The 22549-nt window shown below is 43.0% G+C and overlaps 1 protein-coding gene across 1 annotated transcript in view; it reads right to left on the bottom strand.

Annotated features, from left to right (window-relative positions):
• The window catches only part of pag1 (phosphoprotein membrane anchor with glycosphingolipid microdomains 1), a 52422-nt gene extending 29873 nt beyond the window's left edge, over nucleotides 1–22549 (bottom strand). The window contains exon 1 of the mRNA XM_069176001.1: nucleotides 22278–22549. The gene's annotated coding sequence lies outside the window, so the exon portion shown is untranslated. The remainder of the gene's footprint in view (nucleotides 1–22277) is intronic.

Here is a 22549-nt window from a genome sequence, read left to right on the forward strand (position 1 = left end):
TAGAGCGGGATTCTCGTGAGGAAATCAGTGGAATGTAAACAGGCCACCCACCCATATACACACACACACACACACACACACACACACACACACGTACACACAAACACACACACGCACACACACTTTCAAAGTGCTTCATCAGAGGCCGTGAGAGAAGGGCCTCATCTGGAAAAAGATGCCCCAGAGAGCAGTGCAGTTTGTTGGGATTGTCCTCTTGGTTTACCCCGTCTGTCCACACTGTCCTCCACAAAGCCCCATGAGAGGCTGCAGGAGTGCAGCTGAATGCTGGGAAATATGTCAACCTTCGCCTTTTTCTTTTGCACTAAACATCCTGTGTGCAAAATCGTGTAGTATTATGAGTAAAGTGAAGAATACTGAGTGCTTAGAGAGACTTACAAGGCTCAAGTAAACCAGGGGGTACTAAAATTTAATGAAAAACCCAGACAGCATTATTCTTATTATCCTACACACCTACACACACACACACGTACGCACGCACACGCGCGCGCGCGCACACACACACACACACACACACACACACACACACACACACACACACACACACACACACACACACACAGATTACGTGACTCTAATCCTCTGCATTCATGTTATCCTATGGATGGTTTGGATGAGAGACATGTTCTCCTGGGACACACTTCTCACTGTTTTTATAATCCTGATTGTCTGTGTGTGCCGATCATGTCACCAAAATGCAGTTCAGCTGCTATTAGGCAACTATGAACAAACAGATTTAAACTAGATTTCAAACTTCATCAGTAGTGCAGCGGACGGCGGTAAAAGCGTTCTGCTTTTAATAATGCCCACCAGGATGCCAAACCCGTGCGTGGCATTCACACTTTTCTCAGCCATATGACGCCATTGTTGTGTTATTAGGCCTATGGCCCACATAACCACCTGCTCTAGAAATGACTTTCTGGGTCGCTGGGGGATTACTGTCGGGCTAACACCACAGCACACAGTCCTGGGGGCCACAAATGGGTCAAACACTGCTTCACTTCAAAAGCAACAATAAAACATGCGGCAGTATCATTGAGATGATTCCGTTGAGGTCAGAAATCCACAACGGGGCTCTTTGCAATTAATTAATAGGAACAAGTCTAGACAAACGAAAGTAAACAGCAGCTAATTTCCTGTGTTTTGACTTCTGGCCTTGTTCTGGGGTTTTCGTTGCCGTTTAGCTTATCGGCGTGTCCCCTTTCTGCATTAGGCTAGTACACTTATTGTTCTGCTGACAGGCTGCTAATAAACAGCTGGTTGCAGCCCATGTGATTGTGGCTAAACAAGCCGCAACTGCTTCAAAAACAGGACAGCAGGCATTTGAAGTTGTCTGCCTTTGAAACGGGCGTTCCTCATTGTTTAAAGTTGGAGATTCTTTTTTTTAATTATTATTAGCACAGAGAGAAACCACGATCACATGTTTTGTCTGCAAAATTTGCCATGAAGATGCTGACACGTTTGTTCAGTAAAACCTTGAGGGTAGGCAAAAAGAAAATACATCTAAGGAAATAAGAAAGGTAAAATTAAAAAAAAATTGTAATATGAAGCAGAAAAAGTAAAAGAAGTCTGTAAAAAAGTATTAGTTAAACTTAAAAAGCCCTTTCTGCGTTGATTCCCTTATATCAGTAATTAAAAGGAGAGACGGTCAATAAGATAAAATAACTTCTATTGTAATAAAGCCCTTCACTTTAAGGTCATAATGGCCCATTAAACTAGCCAGACTGGATCACCAAGCTGAGAGTCCTTTCATGTGAAGCTCTCTAAAGGTAAAAGAAGTTAGAGCAGATGTTTGGAGTCCTTCCAGAAAGGCCGCCACCTCATCTTCAAAGATTTTCACAGGAAATGAAAGAGACAGAGTGGAGAGGAAGTAGAAAAGTAGAAGAAGACACAAACTGACTGCTGAAGCACAACAAGCCGCGGAGAGACTCATTGTAGCCGCCAGAGAAAGGTGTAGAATCTCATTACCTTAGGGGGGCTGTAAAAGCTTTTGTAATAGAAAGTCATTTACCTGAGATTTCTAGCAGATGTTTTACACAATCCTAACTCAACACACACACACACACACACACACACACACACACACACACACACACACACACACACACTTGTGATTCAGATCACACCGTATTCCTATGAATAATTGATCAGTGCATCGGGCTGTTGGTCCATATGATGATTCTGTAATGAGCTCCATAGCTTGATCCCAAGCTTGATTGGTTGAGTGGAGCAGAACACAGTTTCAGGGGGAATATAGATTTTAGTTATTGATTGCTGTGAGGAGTCGCAGCAAAGACGAGATGTCTTCGGATCAAAAAGTGGGATATGGGACTTATGTTACATCCTGGACTCCTGCAACACACATGGAATTCATTAGACCGCTGATCCAGTGCACCAAGGCTTCTAACTTTTCTGTGTTTGAATGCAGCTTCATGGTTGTGAATTGACAGGGAGATCGGCAGATGTCTGTGTCATTTTCAGATTTTTTTTTTTAAGATTATCTATTGGACATTTTGCCTTTTGGTCGATAGGAGCAGGAGAGACAGACAGAAAATGTAGAGAAACAAAGCAAAGAAAGGATCTGCAGTAAAGTCAGTCGAACAGGGGACTCACCGCTGATGGTGTTTCATGTGGAATGCACCCTAACCACATTTCTCAGATTGTTTTTCAGTGCCGGCCTATCAAAGTTGCTGTAGAAACTCATTGACTGAAAATTAACTCACAACTTTCTCAAAGTTTCTCTCTGACCTTATTTTAAATCATTTTGAAAGACAGAGAAAGAAATATTGGAAGACGGAGTTGGTGTCTGTGGCGTGTTCTTCATGCTGAAGTGCTTGATCAGCTACCTGACAGAAAATTAACAGGCAGCAGTTTTTGACAGCTGATTAATTATTTAAAATACATTTTTAAAGTTAACTAGTTTCAGCTTCTCAAATGTATCTGTGCTGGTTTTCATTGTCTTCCACAATAGTAGAGGAATTAATTTGGCCTTTTGACTGCAAGTGGAAGAAAACAAAAAAAATGTAAACCTCTGAATCTAGGAAATTGAGATGTTCACAAACAATGAATCACTTAATTGAGAAAATGGCATATGTATTGATAATGAAAATAACTGTAATTGAGTAGGTTTAGTTATATGACACCTGGTACTGTATGCATAGTGCCCTAATCAATACACCTCTAACTTATTGATTTACTGGTTTTAAATGTAAGGATTTGCTTTTCTATGCAACTTTTTTATAAGGTTATATATTGATTTAAATACAAAATATGTGATTTTAAAGCATCAGTTATGGCTGTGAAGACATATCCTGAACATCTGTCAGTATGCCAGACTGACATAGACTAAATTATTAATTGCAGTTAATTGAAAAAATTAAACATTAATAATTAATGAAATTAATGAAATTAGTTATGGACTTTTAAACAACAGATTTCTATCAAAATCCAAAATTTGGCTGAAATGAATGCATTCATTTTCCTGAAAGAGGAGGTGCAGGTGGTGTGTGAAGAACATTAAAGCTTTCTGACTGCTCCTGTAGTCAGCTATGAAGGACTTCTGAATTGCGCGTGTGTCGTTCCACAACTGATTGATGCTATTAAGTAAGTGAGCCAGTGAGTAGCCGCACATCTGTGCGAGTGTGTGTGCTGTATAACAAACATGCGGGGATCAAGGAAAGCTTGTTAACATCCCTTCTGATGTTCAGAGGTCGGACGCCCTCCCTGGGTCTTGTTATTACTTGGCAAGCCATCTTGCACCAAAGCAGCGTGTCCCAATAATAGGCTGTAAAAACGACAATGTGTATCGTCAGCCTCAGAGACACTCGGGGATGCTCCCGAGGATATAAAGCAACCTTGAAGTGCGGCGTCGGAGCGCACGAGAGATGACACATCAACTCGTCGAACACACAAGCGCACACATGCTTTCGCAGACACATTACGCATCTATTATCCCAGACGACTGACTGGCTTTGTATGTCACTGGAGAGTGTCTGGGGTGTGTAGTGTGTGTGTGTGTGTGTGTGTGTGTGTGTGTGTGTGTGTGTGTGTGTGTGTGTGTGTGTGTGTGTGTGTGTGTTCATGTGTATGTTTGGGTTTGGCTATATGACAAGTTGATGCAACGACTCACATTCCGCAATCATGTTCAAGTGTCACCGACATTGACAAGAGCGTACTGCCTGAATGTGAGAGTTAGAAATCCTACAACAATTCTATCGTGTAGTGATACAATATTTTAAGCTATAAACCAACGTTTGCATTTGTCATTTACAAACCAGGGCAGTTTAGGGGAACAATATATGGCAAACTCATGCAAATAATCCAAAAGCCCTTTTGTCCCTTCTCTTTGCAGGGTTAAGCCGAAGAATGACTCCTATCGTAATCATCACAACAAATACAATATATGAATATATTAAGAGTTAACAAAAAGTACCCACAGTGTGGTGAATGCTTAATGTCACTGCTGTCATTTGTTTGCACAGGTAGACTGTGACTAAAGTGGCACCAGCTGCTGTGAATGCCACAGTAGCAAGTCACAGGCAGCAACTGAGCAATGAATAGTTCCACTGACTCTTCAACACACACACACACACATGCAATCTAGAACGAACGTTGTGTGTGTCTCCTCCTGCTCATTCATTGTAATTCTCCCATAATCCTTTACACTGCAAAATGACACAGCTGCCAGACATATCCTCTTTGCTGGCGCCTCATACCTCCACTCCTTTCCCCTCTCTCTCTCTCTCTCTCTCTCCCTCTCTCTCTCGCTCTCTCTCTCTCACACACACACACACACACACACACACACACACACACACACACACACACACACACACACACACACACTACTGTACTCTCTAACCACAACATATCTTCAAGTGTCCATCCTGTCACAATGGAGCATCATGATTACTTAAGCACTTTACAGTAATAATAAATAACATCTACAGTGAATAAACACGCATTCATCACCATGACAACTCGATAAGTGGAAGCGAACAGGAAACTGCATTTATGATGTTGGATTCCTCATCGACTACTTGCAAATTGTGAATATTTCTGCATTGGTTTTGGCAGGCGCAGGTTGATAAAAAAAGCACTCATGCTTCCCGTTTGTAAGGACAGAACACACCCAGTTTATGGGGCGAGCACAAGCACACAAACTTTGCTTCCTAATCCCCAAATCGTTTGGTATTGGAGTCAAGCATCTGCAGGACACATTTGGTGGAGCACCTTTTTGAGAGGTAACCCTGAGGACTTGTAAATAATCAAATCAACCTTAAAAAAACAAAAAAATCTCCTTAAATTGCATGAATTTAATTAAGCACCACTGTTTTTCTGTTTAAACCTCAAAAAAGAAACCAAATTGGGTTTTCAAATAAAACTCTGTAAAGGTAAAATTAATTCACAGGCTTATCTTGATATAAAATGAAACGGACGATGGCAACAACAATGAGCTGGAAACTAAGATGCAGAGCACCACATGTCTAGCTGGCACTTTGGTGATGCCAGTCTGTCCGTCCATCCATCCCCTAGCAACCCTGTTACCCGGGGCGACTGGGTCTTGACAATGAACAGACAGAACAGAACTCTGTGGTTCTCCATTTGCTTGTTGCCAGGAGGTTGATAATGCAAACCTTTCAGATCCTACACACACGCACGCATACGCACACACGCACACGCACACACACACACACACACACACACACACACACACACACACACACGCACACACACACACACACACACACCCCTAATCACTTGTGTATGAAAACAGAATACAAAGACATGGACTGACACCTCCTGCATACACATATATAGTATTCACAGAATACACTGACCCTCTCACACCTGTACACATTTATGAATAACCCAAGGTCGAGCACCAGCCTATACACTCTTGTATTACACACTGTAGTCACTCTCTACTCTGTACTATTATTCATGTGATTGAGTGACTGAGACCGTTAATATCCTACTTCGCACTGACAAAAGGGAAATGGATGATCTTCCTAATTCATTACCAGCTAACAACACAAAACCGTTAACAAAGACAATGGTCAGAGTGAAAAATAAAAGTGAAGTACAGCAAACAACTTCTGCCACAAACAATGTGGTGAGGAATGACGTCACAATCTGTTTACAAAAAAACTCTTTGTGGTTGTACATTATTTTGGAGCCACGCCCCAATATTTCTGGAGCTTCACAAAAGAAGAAGCAGATTGTGTTTTCAGACAGCGCACACTACTGACTCAGATTCAGCCGTGCTGTGATCCGCTTCCTTGCAAATTCTTGTTGATTGAATCTGTGCATGCTCGGCTGACAATGTCAAGTTAGTGAAGCGCAGGCAGGCTTACTCTACTATAATAGATGAGGGGGCTATATGCTCGCTTCCAGCCCTCAGTGGATGCAAGATGACAGCGCAGAAACAAGTGCTAAAAAAGCTCAGAGAGAACCAGCAGCGCAGGCGTCAGGACAAATATGATGTGAAGTTTCTGGAACAGTGTCTGTATTGTTGGGGGAGCACAGCGGGGGTCTCTGGGTCATATAGCTTCTGTTTATTGATAGAATAGAGGAAAGCATATAGGAACGCTCACCTGCACCCTGATAGTCTCAATATCTATTTTCTCTGCTGAGACAAAACAGTTGGGTAGGTGTGTCGTCTGTCTGTCGGTCTGCAGAGTTTGTCTGGCTTTAGACAGATATTATGGCATTAAGTCTCAAAAGTAATTTGTAACAAGCAACGCAGAGTCATTAGCATTGTTGCTTTCAGTGTACATCATGCTTAATGGGAGGGTAAAGCCATGCTGTCTGAGTGATTAGTTACTGCGGAGGCTGAGGGCCAACACTGATTTCTGTGTATTTATGCGCACACGGCAGGGGCTTTGTACATTTGTATGTTTAAAGGGGGAGGAAAGGGGGCAGGTCTAACTGAGCTATAGACACAAACACACAGATTCATGTCTCAGTTTAAAGTCTATTTTTCATGTATTTGTCACAAACTCCTCCTCCTGCCTTTATGTCATGTAAAATGCTACAAAGCTAAATTTGCTAGAAGCCAAAAATCAATTAGATACCTAAACCCACTGAAACACAGTGCCAGAGATCTGTGTTCAGAGCCAAGCCCTGCCAGCTTTGTTATTTTATGAGGCATTGTGTGGCTGAGAGGAGCCTAAAAATAACCCTCATAACATGGTTGAAGAGAAGCTAATCCCCCAGTCTCATTTGTTGCTCTGACTCAGGCTTTTAATTTCTTGGTTAATGACCGGGTGTGTGTTTACTGCCACCAGTCTAGAATGGCAAATGTGTTCGTGTGGGGAAGGGAGAGGAGAAAACTGACAAACAATATCGTGGAGTTCCCCCATCCTCCGTCTCCCCTGCTTTAGGACTGCGGCAGCCACTGCAGCGTGCTCTTTATCAAGTACGACACAGGACACTGAATAGCTGTTTAAAACGGGCCTCTCTTATTGCTGCTGAAAACCTGAGAAAAAACAATTCTCTGAACATTTATTCAAATCAGTGCAACTCTGCAGAAGCACAGTACAATGGTATGCAAAAGAGAAATGCCTATGAACAGCTGTAGGCACAAGTTGCAGTCATCATTCGAGCAAAAATGCAAAACGTTTGGCTGGTTACTGCCTCTCAATTAACAACATGCACTAATATTTTTGTTAAACTGGCACTCAAACGCTCTATTAATGCGATGTAGTGCAGTGGACAGCACTCTTAACACAGGCAGCAGGTAGAACAGGCCGGCAGCCGAGCCGAGAAAGATGGCTAGCGCTGGCGGGATAATGCTCGGGAATATTTTTGAGTTCTGATCCAATGACACATACGATGTTGTGCACGCTACGTTGTGGTAGCACGTAAGACCGTTATTGTCTAGGGTGGTTCATAAATACTTCTGTGTCCGTGCTTCATGTGCAGCATCTGAAACTAACAGCGCCAATTTATCTAGTATTTGACCAAATGACAAGTCAAGAGATCATCTTCACAATTCATCCTGAGGGAGGGAGGGGGGGGCATGGTCGTCTTATCCAAAGGCAACTGGACTTCTTTCAGTTTCTTGAAGACGTTTTGCCTGCCATCCCAAGGCTGTCTCGGTTTTGAAGATTTAAACTCAAGAAGCCTTTTGGATAAAAAGTGAAACGTCTTCAAGAAACTAAAAGAAGTCCAGTCGCCTTTGGATAAAACGTAGATTGACCGTGGCCTGGAATACTGATAACCTTCACGGACATTTGGATGTTTGTACTAAATCAATTTAACCAATGGTTTTCAGGACACTTTGCTAAAAGCCGTACATAGTAAACCTCAGAGCATCACCACCATTGATAGGATTCACCCTGTGGGAAACATGAACGTCTGTACAAATTTTAATAGCAATCCCTCCAATAATAGTTGAGATAATTCAGTCTGGTCCAAAGTGGTGGTCCGACCAACCGTGGAAAGACAGTTTCCATTCGCAGACACGCGCTGCTAGCGTTGGTAAAAACACACAATTCACCCACTCATCTCCACACTGAATGAATTCCACTCTAATTCACTGGCAAAGACAATTCACTGACGCTTGGAGATTCTTTATATTATCTAATTTATTTCCAAAAACCTAAACCAATTAGGGCCTTCCTCTTGGATTAGGAAAATTGGAAACTTCCAAATCGGAATGAGAGGCATTTCTAAGCTCTGTTATGTCTAGAGAATCGGCATGAAGTAGGTTTAATTACAACTTGGATTTCCCGCTGTCACTTCCTCCGTCTGTCTGAGTTGCCACTGGCTCATATTCTCAGCTCCATCCTTCCATGTCTAAATTCCTCTGGATCCACACACACCAGTGAATTCATTTCTGAATGAGTCATATCCAAACCTCCAGCTAAAGTACAGCCTTTAATAGATTTCAACTCCTATTACCCACCATTACATTCTCTAAGGGAGTCTTCATGTTTGAATTTCTGTTCTTTGTTCAAGAGTGTTTGTAGTTGATTCTGTAGGAAGTGCAGTGTCTCCAAGGGAGTTAAAGCACTGCGTTAGAAATTAGTTGGAATTCCAGCGCTTCCTCCTGAAGTCTGTCAACTTGAAAGAAGACAGTGGAAAGCACTGTTCCTCATATCACTCCCCTGGGTTCACCTTTCCTCTCATCTCCCCTGTCCTTTCCTCTCCTATTTTCTGCTTTCCTCTTCTCTCCATGCTACTCTTTTCATCTTCACCCCTCCTATTTTCTTTAACTCCCCTCTCCTCCCATCATTTCCTTTCCCTTTTTTCTCCCCTCGTCGGCCCTTCAGTATTCGTAGGGAGCTAAGGGACCTGGTTCAAAACCTTTTTATGTCGCTGTTCAGTGTAGCTCAGCAAAGCACCGCGCTGTGGTGGGTATCTTTGTTTTTCAAGCTCACATCTCGCTCTTTTAAAAATGTCCAGTCCTCTCCCTCACTCGCTGACGCTAGGATCACATCCTTTACCAGGGGCTGAAAGGTAAACCACTTTCATCTTCCCCTCCTTCTTTTTCTTCCTCTTGTCAAAACTCCCACTCCCACTATCTGAAGAAAAGGGGCCGCTTCCGCAAAGCAACAGGAGCATTTAAGCTTTGTAGGCATTTTTCAAACGTGCTACTCCCCAGGCCAAGCATGTACTCTTCACAACCTAACTGTTGTGTGAAAAAAAAACAGATTATACAGTAGAAGTAAAAGATAAGTACTTTGACTCCATTGAGTGAAGATGTAGTGGTCAAGGTTCACATACAGTACGTGGCTTTAACTGTTTTAAACATGAGTCAGGATAGTGATTTAGTTACTTGTATCTTTTGCGTTTTTAGTTGTAGTGAACATCTTTTTCCGGTGCAACTACGTCATTCATAAAAGTCGGTGTCTCCTCTAATAAGAAAAAACACAAACTACCGGGCCTTGTGTTCAAAACTTTCCACTTGCGACTCAACAAGCTGACTCAGGCAACCATCAGCTGGCTTCAATCGAGCTGAGACAGGCCAGTTCACACTGCTGCAACTTCTCCTGCAATAATCTAAAGCAGTTTCATCTCCTAAAGAATCTTTGGTCTGAAGTGGGCTTTAGAAACATTTGTAGTACAGATAAAAAAATTTCACCTCCAAATAACCTTTTTTTTTTTTTAAATAGAGAGGACTAAACACATTGTTCAACAAAAACCTTATTGCATTTAACAAAAAAGCCCAAATGTCAAGCCTACAAAAACAGCTCTAATTAAAACTGCAAGCAGTGATGTACCCTGTGATGTTTGGAGAAGGTCGGTCCATGTGCATAAGATTTAAAGCAACTCGTAGTTTCATGGCAAGACACTCAAAATGGCCACCACGCTACGGGCACAGACATTGATGAAAACGAATTATTTATACAATTTTTAATCCCAAACATGTTTTATATCCATAGAACCTAAATTCAAGTCGGTCAGACAAAATCCCTGGGAGGAGTTCGACAAAGTACGTGTCAGAATCGCCCAAAATGGCGACTAAATTAAAAATGGTGGACTTCCTGTCGAGTTGACGTAACGGTGCAATGTAACTTTTTTGTGCATCTAGGTGTGATACACGTGTCCACCGGATTTTGTGAATTTAGGTAAATGTGGCCGCCGGGGCATCTCTTTAGGGGGCGCTCTCGAGCCGTTTGGCCGCGCCCATTCGCGACTCCACTAGAATACGCAATTTTTCGCCGGGAGACATGTGTGTATCCACTTTCATGAGTTTTTGAATATGATAAAGCCTCCAAAAAGGCAAATCACTTTAGGTAAGGAGAAGAACTACCAAGAATATTTCTACGAAAAACAATAGGGCTTTCGCACCGATGCTCGGGCCCTAATTACAATAAAATACAGTGCAAAAATTAAGATTTCAAACAGAAACTGTCTGATTAAAAAAGAAAAAAAAAGAAAAGAAAAGAAAAAGCACATCTTTCAGCAGTGCGGTACAGAGAATTTTCATTTGGGTATTAAACGCATTGAACATGAATTAGAAATCAAGATTACCTGATAAATCAAAGTATCATAATCGGAGTCCAAACAGAAATCATTGTTTCCCCTTGTACTCTGGGCTGTAGCCACAGTTTGGTTGGTACCAAAAAAGTAAGTATGTCAGCCTTTACTGTTGACGGTCCAAAAACAAACAACAACAAAAACATTTAAACATTGCACGCCTGTTGAATAGTTCAATGAATAAAACGGTACATTGCTGTCTTTTCTTATAAGGCAGTGTGGATGGAAACTGTTTACCCAGTGAACATGCCTAATCCTCTCTAAGTTTTCATCGGGGAATCTAAGAAAAACATCAGGGTCCAACTGTCCAGGAACTGAAAGGCCCCTCAGTTTACTTCAACAAGCAGCTCTTTGTTCTTCCACTTGGCTCTAACATCTTTTCTCCAATTCTATTTACTCATTCATTCAAGACCAACTCTCTGTCTCTGTCACTCTCTGTCTGTATGTTTCATTTTCCCACTCTCTCTTCTTTCCCTTCACCTTTTGTCATTGCCATTGTCTTCTCCTCGATAGTGAAGCATATTTACCAGCAGCCAGCGGAGGCAAACAAGCAGCCTATTCAAAGAGTATAGCGCTGACGGAGATGGAGAAAGGAAGGAGGAAGCTGGAGCGGGAAAAACCGAAGGAGACGGGGAGTAAATTCCCCGGATGACTCGCAGATATCAATAAGCCATCCCCTTCAGAGAAAACACAACATCTGAAAACAGTCCTAATGGCTGTAATTGCATCCTCTTACAATTCTTAAGTTGCAAATTGTTACATTCAGACACAAACACTGTCTGTCTTTCTCGTCCTCCCACACACACGCACACGCGCGCACGCACACGCGCGCGCACACGCACACGCGTGATGGTCTCCGGTGACATAAAGCCCCGTGGTACATTAGCAAACACTGTCCCTGCCATAAACAGTCCTTTGCAATCAGGCTAAATTCTATCTCCAGAGAAAAATTGATAAATGTAGCCAGTCATTTCCTCTGTAGCAGCCAGATAATGGCTTATACACTCTGAGCCAAGACAGAAATCAAAACTGATCACTTCCTTTATTGCTAATAATTAACTGAGGGGCAAAGTCTGATGCATGATGATAAAACGGAGTTAGTTCAACATTGTATCATAGTCGTTGGCAGATTTGTGGCTTCTATGTTTAATAAAATAACATGTTTCCTTTCGTCAATGTGTCGTTTCAGTCTAGTCATCCAAGAAAGTCCTTAACCTTGTGTGTTTAATGTGGTACCAAAGTGTCCACTATCACCGACCCGCGAAGACTAAACATTTCATAAAACTGACCAGAACAGCTGGAGGCTATTTGCTGCGGTATCTTTTTAACCTTTGGCTTGCACACAGAAAAAATTATAGGTCTCATGGCCTCAGTGTTAAACCGTGTTCCCATGCTGCTTTCAAATGTGGTTGTGTTTACTGTGTGCATGAGAAGAATCCAGATAAACACCCCCAGTTTGCTGATGTCACAAAGCTGTGGAAGTTTATCTTTCCTTGGATGGTAAGCCAATATATAGTGATTTTAGTCAAGAATTTCGACATAACTTAATAATACTTTTCAGAAAAATGTTGATTTTTCCATTGGCCTCATCTTTTCCCTGTCATTGTGCCTTTGCATTTCCCAAATTACATTACCCACCTCTCAGCTTGCTAAATTAGTCATCGCTGTTGCTTCCAGATGTCATCCATGCTGCTGTTGCCAACCGTGTTCTCACAACTGAACCACTTTTGCATGCCAAGCATGCCATGCACACGACTTACCGTGTCGAAACCACAAGCTCACAAGTTCCATTTGAAGGCGGCACATGACTGCTGCCTCCGCTGCTCCCACTTTCTGGTCACATGATCTGATTTAATGTACATGACTGTCATGGCAGTAACACAGCAGCAGCAGAACAAATCACAGGCAGAAATAAGAAAAGATAGAAGTTGTATCACATTTTAAAGGGCAAAGAGAAATTTAACTCACTGACCAGCATCAAGCAGTCTTGACAGTGCTGACCCTCAAGGGAAGCTACCCTAAACAACTCCACAAAACAGGAATGGTTGACAGACAGCTACGAGACATGAGTGAATGATACAATATTTTTGCCTCTTTATTCAGTGAGAAGAAGTATCATCCTGAGAACAAAGTGACCCAGTACAGAAGAAAATGGAAAGGAACATTATCTGGTTTCAGCATCTCAAAAGAAAGTATGCTACTTTTGAAAAGTAAGCTGAACATCTTTGGGTGTTGAACAGTGATATTTCACGCAATCGTGTATTTACAAGCCTCTGAGTTTGACCTCTAGATTTCGGAGCCCCTTGTGCTTAGCTCCTCATGCACGCTCAGCTATGTCATCTCTACCTATCAGCCAAAAAAAAAAAAAAAAAAAAGCCTACACCACACTCATAAAAATTTATGTCCGACCCTGGAGAGCTCTACGTTTCACTCCATTCCCCGCATTTCTTGCCTTTCCTCTCTCACTTATCTGTTCTTTACCACCTTGCGCCACAATTCAATACTGGGGAGTACAAAAATCCTAGGAACACAGTATGAAAAGGCTGACCATGCAATATCAGCACTATCGCCTTTTATCAGAGCACATGCAAACTGTAGCAGAGCACGTACCCCCACATTGTTTGTCCGCGGCTTTTATTAATACGCTGGTACCTGATGAGATAACAGGGGCATTTCCTATTATGAGCCTGCTTGGGGAAAAGGGAAAAGGGAGGTACGCTTTAATAGTAAGCAGGACAGACTGTCTTTGTCTTTGTGTGTGTGTGTGTGTGTGTGTGTGTGTGTGTGTGTGTGTGTGTGTGTGTGTGTGTGTGTGTGTGTGTGTGTGTGTGTGTGTGTCCAACCAGTGGTAAGAATGCAGGTTTTCAGACGTTTCTCCCAAACAAAAAAGAAAGGTTAGAAGAGGGGATGACAAATACAGAAAGAGGAATGGAAAGCAGACACATTGAAGAAAAATGTAAAAAAAAAAAAGAAGTGAGACTCGAAGAGGTGGAGGAGGAGGAGGATTGGAATGCAAGACAAGATGAAGAGGAGGGAGAGGTGGTGCGGTGAAGGAAAATACGAATACGGTAGACTGGCGAGAAAATGAAACAAACTGTGAAATGGAGCCAAAGAAATAAAGGAAGAAAAAAAAAACAGAGGAGTGGCAGACACAGATAGAGAGAGAAAGTGTAAAATGGTGTTAGCCAGCCTGAGGTCCACGGTGATGGATGAAAGCCAATCCACTGGCCGTCCCATCCGTCATCTGACCGCACATACATAACCGGAGCAAACAACCACCCCGGAGAGGACAAAACCTCACCACGCTATCACCCGCACGTGTGCACCTCATTGCTCGTCCAATTGATATGGAGCGGGAACGTGGATCTCACACGCTACATACACAAACGTGAAGACGTCAGACAACCAACAAACAATCATTCTCTTTTTGTTTTAGCTTTGCAAGTCTCCAATAACCCTCATCCAGCACCAGATATAAACTGGCCGTGAACAGATATTTTGTTTGCCTCCGAACATGTATAACTGAACACCACGTCTTAGGGCTGGAGCCAGCGCAAAAGAACTTTTAGACATGCCGTTCCACTGTGTTTGTGGTGAGGAGTTGCATCGACAACACCATTCAGGGCTGCTGTCTCCTCATAGTTTGCTGCGTTTAATGCTTCTGCTGACTAAAGATGCCTTTGACGGCAATGTATAGAGTAACGAACGCCAGCTTCATTTTTGGAGATCCAGTCAGTGTTTCCAATAAGCTAACGGGGTTGTGCTCCCATAGCGTGAAAGGAAAAACCCTGCATGTCTTATTTGGACGGTCCAAACACAGAATATGATGACCTTCCCTGTAACTCTGAGCAAAACAGTGTGTAACTTCACACCTCACTACATCCATCTCTATGTGCAGTCGATGGCATAAACACAAGATGACCTTATAACCATTGGCAGATCACTTCTCTATTGTATCACGTCTCTCTCAAACTTTATGAAAACAATAAAAATAAATGATTAACTGCTCACTATTTTTTTTTTTACCAGCTGTTACGAGTTTCGTAGGCAGAAATGCCCAGAAAAACACAGGCAGAGATGAACGCAAGGACAAAGTCATGCTTGCACATGCAGAACGACACACAGTTTAAGTCCAATAGAACGGCAGATTCAGAGAAGAAAAAGATTTTACAAAAAGACAGATATTGTTCTGACAAAGACACAAAAAAAAAAATGAGCAGGCACCACAGAATACAGATAAGGCTCAGCAAAATGTGCATGCAGGCCTTTGTGTGTGTACAGCTCATGTAACTGTGTGTGTGTGCGTGTGTGTGTGTGTGTGTGTGTGTGTGTGTGTGTGTGTACCTCCTGCAGTGCTTTAGCCAGCAGAGTGTAAGGTGAGGATCCTCCCCTTGGGCGACATTATAGCATCCCCCCTCCTGCAGTGTGTGACTATGTGTGTGTGTGTGTGTGTGTGTGTGTGTGTGTGTGTGTGTGTGTGTGTGTGTACGTCTACTGCATCAGCAGCACTTTTACACCAAGGAGAAGGGACAGTCTACACACACTGTGTTCACTCACCCATGCTCGCTGTCCATCAACTTATCTCACCTCGCGCTGCCACACACTCAGCATGCTGTTCATCATTTGGTTGCCACAATGTTTACTCATACAGTACAAATCACTGGCACGGCAACATTTCAGCCACGTAAAAAGTGTTACAAGCTGTATTTGTGGTGATGACTAAAATTGGAACCACAATTCCCACAAACCCCTCTGCTCTCGTCACAGAGAGGACGCCGCTGCGTGTCCCCTTTCAGTCGTCGGCATCACTCCACTTTAACCGGACGAGCAAGAGGCAACAACAACAGCAAGTTGTAGCCCTCGAAAGCGGGGAACGACTACTCAAACAAAAGGAAGGTAACATGAACCTGATATTATTTCCACTACACCAGTACAACTGGAATAAAGCTCCACGGGCCTCCAGGCGTATTAAAATAGTTCTCCTGCTAAATCCTACCTGGCAGCAGCGAAGTGTAAAGCCAGTGTAGAGTCCATTGGTGCAGCCAGCCTTCTGAGAAATGTCTTTTGGAATAAGAAATGTTTGTGACACCGAGAGGGAGGGAGAAGGAGGCGCACACGGGGATTTAGAAGTGCGCGCACACTACGTTTTCGAGGAGTATCTCAGCCGGCGAACTCCAATCGCTGAGCTCACATTCGTTATCGCTGCAACTATCTCTCCGGCTGAACGTTAAAGCACCGTGCCCCTGACGTTATCTGCAGCAATCTGTACATTCTCTCCGCAAACACGTGCTCCTGTTGAGCTTTTTTTTTTTTTTTCCGAATGTCATCGCTTTCCTGTGAGTGTAAAAATTTCCATTCGCCTCCACTGTAACGGGATGGCGGCAGACATCCCAGAGACAGATCTCAAAACCTCACCAGATAAAGCAGATTATCTGCATTGCGAGACATCACGAGGGAAGCGAGAAAAAACATGTATTTCAGACACACAAAAAAAAGCTTTCGACTTCACGATGGAAATCGCAGTTTGACAAAACAATTCAAAATCAAGGTCCACTTATTGTCTTTTTCTGCATTTTAAAACTGCATCGCACAGACTTCTGGAGAGAATAGAGTTGGTGAGGTTGTCATAAAAGAAGATACAAGCTCAGTCCCTATTATAACTTCATCCACAGCACTTTTAGGACATTTTGTCCATCTTGGCTTTAAGTTAGCATTTAGAGAAATAAATGAGAGATAAGCACTGAAAGCACTGTACAGTAAATCTGAGACTGTCATTGAGTTGAAAGCTCAAAATAGAGCTCATTATTTTCCCCACAGGAGACAGCAATGACAAAATGCAAGTCATTTCGGACTCCCCACCCTCGTCTCAACATAGACTCGAACAACGGGGGGTGGGGGGGTGAATGCATGACAACTCGCGTTACCCGCCATCTTTGTGAAGAGGAACTATCAGAGCTTCCTCTCAATGAATTGCATCCACAGCGTTTATTTGCCTTGAACAAACCATTCTCTCTCTCTCTCTCTCTCTCTCTCTCTCTCTCTCCCACCCGGCTCACTCTTTTCCCCTTCACAGCACAGTGGTCGGTTTCTGCACTGTGGCACGGAGAGAGTTGGTGCACTGCCGAACACGAGTCGAAACACCCTGCTATCCTTGAGAAAATTGCTAAGGGCCGCTGTGATTTGATAACAATGTGTCTTACTGTATGGACGAAAGAGGTAAACAATGTGTGTGTGAGTGGAAACTGGTGCATTGTTAAGTGTGTCCAAATTATGCACGTGTAAGGGGGTTAGTTTCTGTGTGTGTGTATTTGAATGACCTGTGTGTGTGTGTGTGTGTGTGTGTATCAGCTGTGAGTGTGTGTTTACTATGTGTTTTTCAGTGTGTGTGTGTGTGTGTGTGTGTGTGTATCAGCTGTGAGTGTGTGTTTACTATGTGTTTTTCAGTGTGTGTGTGTGTGTGTGTGTGTGTGTGTGTGTGTGTGTGTGTGTGTGTGTGTGTGTGTGTGTTTGTGTGTTTCTGAGCATGATAAGGCAGGATTCCAACTACTGTACGTCAGAACAAACAAGTCTTTCTCCAACAATGATTTAAGTGTTGGTTGCACGCACGCACACACGCACACGCACACACACACACACACACACACACACACACACACACAGGTGAGATTTTGCATTCCTAACCCTGTATCACATAAATAGCTCTGTTGCTTCTTGTCTTGCTATTAGAAGTGAAACATGTATAAGCTTTCCAACATCGGAAAAATAAATTATGAAACGAGAGTCTTTTAAGACATGTCACTTTCTTATATTCCTGCAGTCACAATGTATTTAATACCAAAAGAGTGATAAAGCTGTAAAACATCCCTCAGCTAGATCTTTACTGCATGATGAATTTGTACAAAGTCTGAAACACCGCATCTATGTAGAGAAAGATTCACAGTGGTTCAACGATTTGTTCCGTCATCGATTAACTCGTGGTAATATTTTAGCTCAGGAGGATATGAGGTGGTTTCCCTGCTTTAAATAAGCACCTCGGAGCGTTTCCTGATCTTACCGAGGCGTTTCATAAATGAATACCTGTCAGCTGTCTTTACCCGTGTGCAGGCATCTTTTGCAGCGGGAATTTGCATTTCTGAGCCCAACGCAGCTCGAGACCTGTTGAAGATCCATCAGCTCTGTCAGGTGCACCCTTTGAAGATGGTGCGCTTTTGAAGAAGATGCACTTTGGGCACTTTAATAACTACCACAAACAAGATTTAAAAAAAAATATAAGTGCCCTTTATAAGGCAAGGGAATGAAAAATCAATTCTGCAAGGGTCAATAGCGTTGAGGAGACAGAGAGGAGCACCAGTGATAACCCAACTCAAGCACTGCAGATCAATATCCTCTTTTTATTATTAAAATTGCTCTTTCATTTCTTATTCTCCTCATCTGTCGCACCAGCCGTCTCGTTCTTTCTGAATCAGTTTCCGTCTCGTTTCTCACTCCAAACCCTCTAATCTTTACAAGCGGAGGACACAAAGATTTTCAGCAACCACCCCTAATTCAGCCAGAGTGTACAAGTGCATAGTTAATGACTATTTCTCCAGCAGCAGCTCGGTTCTTTCGCTCGAAAAATGACAGCACTCGCGTGGCAAAATTGCAGATTAAGTTGGGAGAGCTTCACCGCAGGCGGGGCTGGGTCGAAAAGATGCCAAATTATGCCAATGATGTTCAAATCAAAGTGACACATTTAACGCAGGCCGGTCACATGGCAGTGAATATTCAGAAGGGTAAAAGTGGAAGTTCAGACCAGTCCGTGAAGCGCTGCATATCTAATGTCAGTAGAGACAACAGTTTACATTAGCAGCATGAATGGATGTTCCCATGACAGTTTGCAGCTAACAAGCACAATATGAGCCTCCCAACCGCAGCTTGTTGACTGCTGTGTGAGCGCATGTAAGGTGTTTCCTGTTTCTTCAAGAAAACCCCACACAGACTGAGAAACCACGTCTTCCTGGACATGTAAATAACTTTAAGATAAGAAATGAAAAGAAAAAACAAGTATCAAAGAGGCCATCTTGAAATATAGGAATTTCTGTTTTGCTATTTCTGTCACATTGAGCTTAGACGGTTAACAAGCAAACCACTTTGTGATGTTTTGGCGTCGACACGGATGGCAGCAAACATCATGCAAAGATAGAAATCTCAATCTATTCCATTCAATCTACCCAAAACAAAAAACCCTACAGCAGAAACTGCAATTAAAGGGACAATAGCCGCTCCATTTTGCTCTGTTCCAGATCAGTGACTGAACAAATACTCTTTTGAACAACAGCACATAACAGCATTCTCCATTTTTTTTTTTATAACAGAATCCTAATCCATCCAGACGTTTAACAAACACTTTTTGGTAGTCACGGCAACACGCGCTTGCACCAGACTCAATCCTCACTCTCATTCCCCGAGGTGTGTGTCTCAGATGGACAGGAGTGTCAAACAGGGCGTGCAGGGTAATTGTAAAACCCGGGGTGCGCAGCCACACACTCCACTGTTTGCCTACCAATGATGGAGATGGGATTCTTGCTTGTTAAAGCCTAAGTGACTGTGAAATGTGTGTAGTCTGCTAAACGACATCTTGACAGCCTATGATGAAACTCTACTTGCGGGGCAGTGGGACAGAGTGCGATTATACCTCATCCTTTCAGCAGCAGGACCTTCAGGCCCGGCGCAGCAGCATCACCGGCTTCTCCATCAGACAGACACATTATGAGCAGTTTTAATGAGTGCAGAACTACAGGCAGCTGTTCAGCTTCACCCTGCAGAATACAGAACGGTTTTAGTCATGCAAATGACTTTCTACAAAGTCATTTTACCACAGGGTGTTATGACTCAACATACCAGTTTCATCATAAGACTTAATATCCTTTCCTGAAAGTAATCAAGACTTTCTGTGTCCGCATAGGACGAGGCAGACAGCTGACCGACCTGTTCAACGAGCAGCACTTGTAAGCTGTGATTAAAACCACGACAAATTTTATGAGTTTGGCTTTATCAAAACACAGTACAATTGTTTTACTAGTTTTCACTCCCTTTAACTCCAGTTTTTAAAATGAGGACAGGCAGGGATTTTTTTTTTTTTTTGTGCCGGTCAAACAGTGCTTGAAACTTTTGACAATGTGAAAATTTGGGGTGTATATTGAACAATTTCTGCAATTTTCTGAAACAAGCAATCCCACATTCATACCCTCTCCACGCAGGGATTGTCCCGTCCTTCTGTGCAGTTTGGTAAACTCGTTGGTGAACACTCTGGCCCGCTTGCTCGTCACTCATCTTCCTTCTTAAGTACAACAGCTGCATGTACCCAGCCTCCTCTCCATCCAAATTCCAGCATTAGCAGCACGCTATGAATACTCTGGAGTTAAAATTGTCACAAAGCATTCGCCACGCTACTGTCCTTTTACATTCACCGAAACACTGAGAATTGCTTACAGAGTGGCAGTTAAATAGTCATACACAGACATCCCGCTCTGACCCTCCTGTACAAAAAGCACGCCAGCTTTCTTACAGACATAATATGATGATATACAGCTCAGCATTTTCAGATTTTTGTTTTTTTTAACATTGTTCAAATCCTTCGGCTTCCGTGGTGGTTTAAATATTAAATGGCTTTTATTGTTGCTGTCACGCGTGTGTTTGAAAAATAACTAATTTTAAGCATGGTTACACATTCAGGATTGAAAACACAACCACTGCTTCTGTCACAGGGGTGGTTGTTCATTTTACCATGCTCTTATCAAAAGATGCTGTCAGGAAAAAGCAGAAATTTATTTACATTTCGGCTGTAAAACAAGGAACTGCAGTGAATGCAAAAGGAAGCTCAAAACAAAAGTGCAAATTGTGTTTGCTGAAGTGAATGTCAACTTCTGTGAAAGCCAGACTGCTGCAGGGTAAATGATCTGCCAACATATTCAACAACCCAACACATCAACCCCAGACTGAAGGCGGGGTTCCTGTTGGTGGCATTTGGCTGTGTGTGTGTGTGGCTGTGTGTGTGGCTGTGTGGTTGTGTGGCTGTGTGTGTGGCTGTGTGTGAGAGAGAGAGAGAGAGAGAGAGAGAGAGAGAGAGAGAGGGGAGGGGAAAAGATAACTAACAGAGTGTGAAAGGGGGTGTTTATTTATTTGGCAGGTGAGCCGAGAGAAAACTCTTTTGCACAATTATAGAGGATGGTTGTAGAAAAGCGTGTGTGCCTCTGCTTCATCTGCATCGTATACGCACATACAGTATGCGTGTTTGTCTGCATGCATTGGGCAGCTTTAAGCTATACAGAGGGAAGAGAGGCCATACTTGTCAGTGTCGATGATGAGTGCTGTTTATAATAGTCTGAGGATGCCCAGGGGGCTCAGCAACATCTAAACACATGACCATCCATATTGGATGTTGTTTGTGTGTGTGTGTGTGTGTGTGTGTGTGTGTGTGTGTGTATGGCTGTGACTAAAACCACCATCAAGGAAGTTGATTTGCTTCTCAAAAACAAATAAAGGCGTATCGCACAGTTACAAAGATCCGTTCATTTAACCATGAATGTCGTGGTGACCATTTAATGAACCAACCACATGAAGGATTTCCTGTGTCATGCAGGCGAACTGTAAGCAACCATACAAAAATGAAGGCAGCTACGGTGCAAGGCCAGATATAACTCATGCAAGGAGTATCATAGGAATATTGAGGTGTCTCTGGATGCAACAGCAAGGTGACATGTGTTGAAGCTGCGACGAATCGACAGAATTGTGCAGATTTGTTATCACTAGAATTGAATCTAATGCAGCAGCCTAAAAGATGAAGAATAAAAGGCATGAGGCAATTAACAACGAGCCAGTTTGAAAGAGAAAATGGAAAGGAGCAGCCTAAATGTTTTATATTAATATAATGAATTGATCATGCTGCATTGATTTTCTATATTAACAGGGACCACGACATTTTTTTTTCACGAGCTCGGGCAACAAGTCCCTGTCTCAGCTCTCGACTGTCACCGCTTCCCAATTTGGCTTTCCCTGCCAGCAGTGAGGCTGCCGCAGTAACAACTCTGGTGCACTCTGTCACTGAAGTTTCCCGGTGCAACCCTCCCTCCCCACACACACACACACACACACACACAGAGATACATACATACATACATAAACGCAAAGCACACACATACTCCGATGCAGCACGGACCGAAAATTAAACTACCACAGGGAAACAACACAACTTTTACACACTGATGTGGAGCTGCGAAACGAGCGCTTACCAGATGAAAGAGGACTGTCCAAAACAAATCTGCATTCAGGGGCTGGTTGAACACAAAGTGGTGGGGTTTGGTCCGGAGCCTCCCGCGCTACATTAAAGAGGTGACAGCGCTCTGTTGTCTGTGGAGGCGACAGGGAGCGATGAGACTCCTTCTTCTTCTTCTTCTTCTTCTTCTTCTTCTTCTTCTTCTTCAGCCTGCGCGCATTTCAGGACATGGGGGACCCGGAGCTCCTCGGTTCAGTCTGCTGCGCTTTCTGAGCTCCGCCAGCCAGC

Source organism: Embiotoca jacksoni, unplaced genomic scaffold (genome assembly GCF_022577435.1).
Source record: "Embiotoca jacksoni isolate LCO1_2020_lvr unplaced genomic scaffold, fEmbJac1.0.p SCAF_7, whole genome shotgun sequence".
NCBI classification, from domain to species: Eukaryota; Metazoa; Chordata; class Actinopteri; family Embiotocidae; genus Embiotoca; species Embiotoca jacksoni.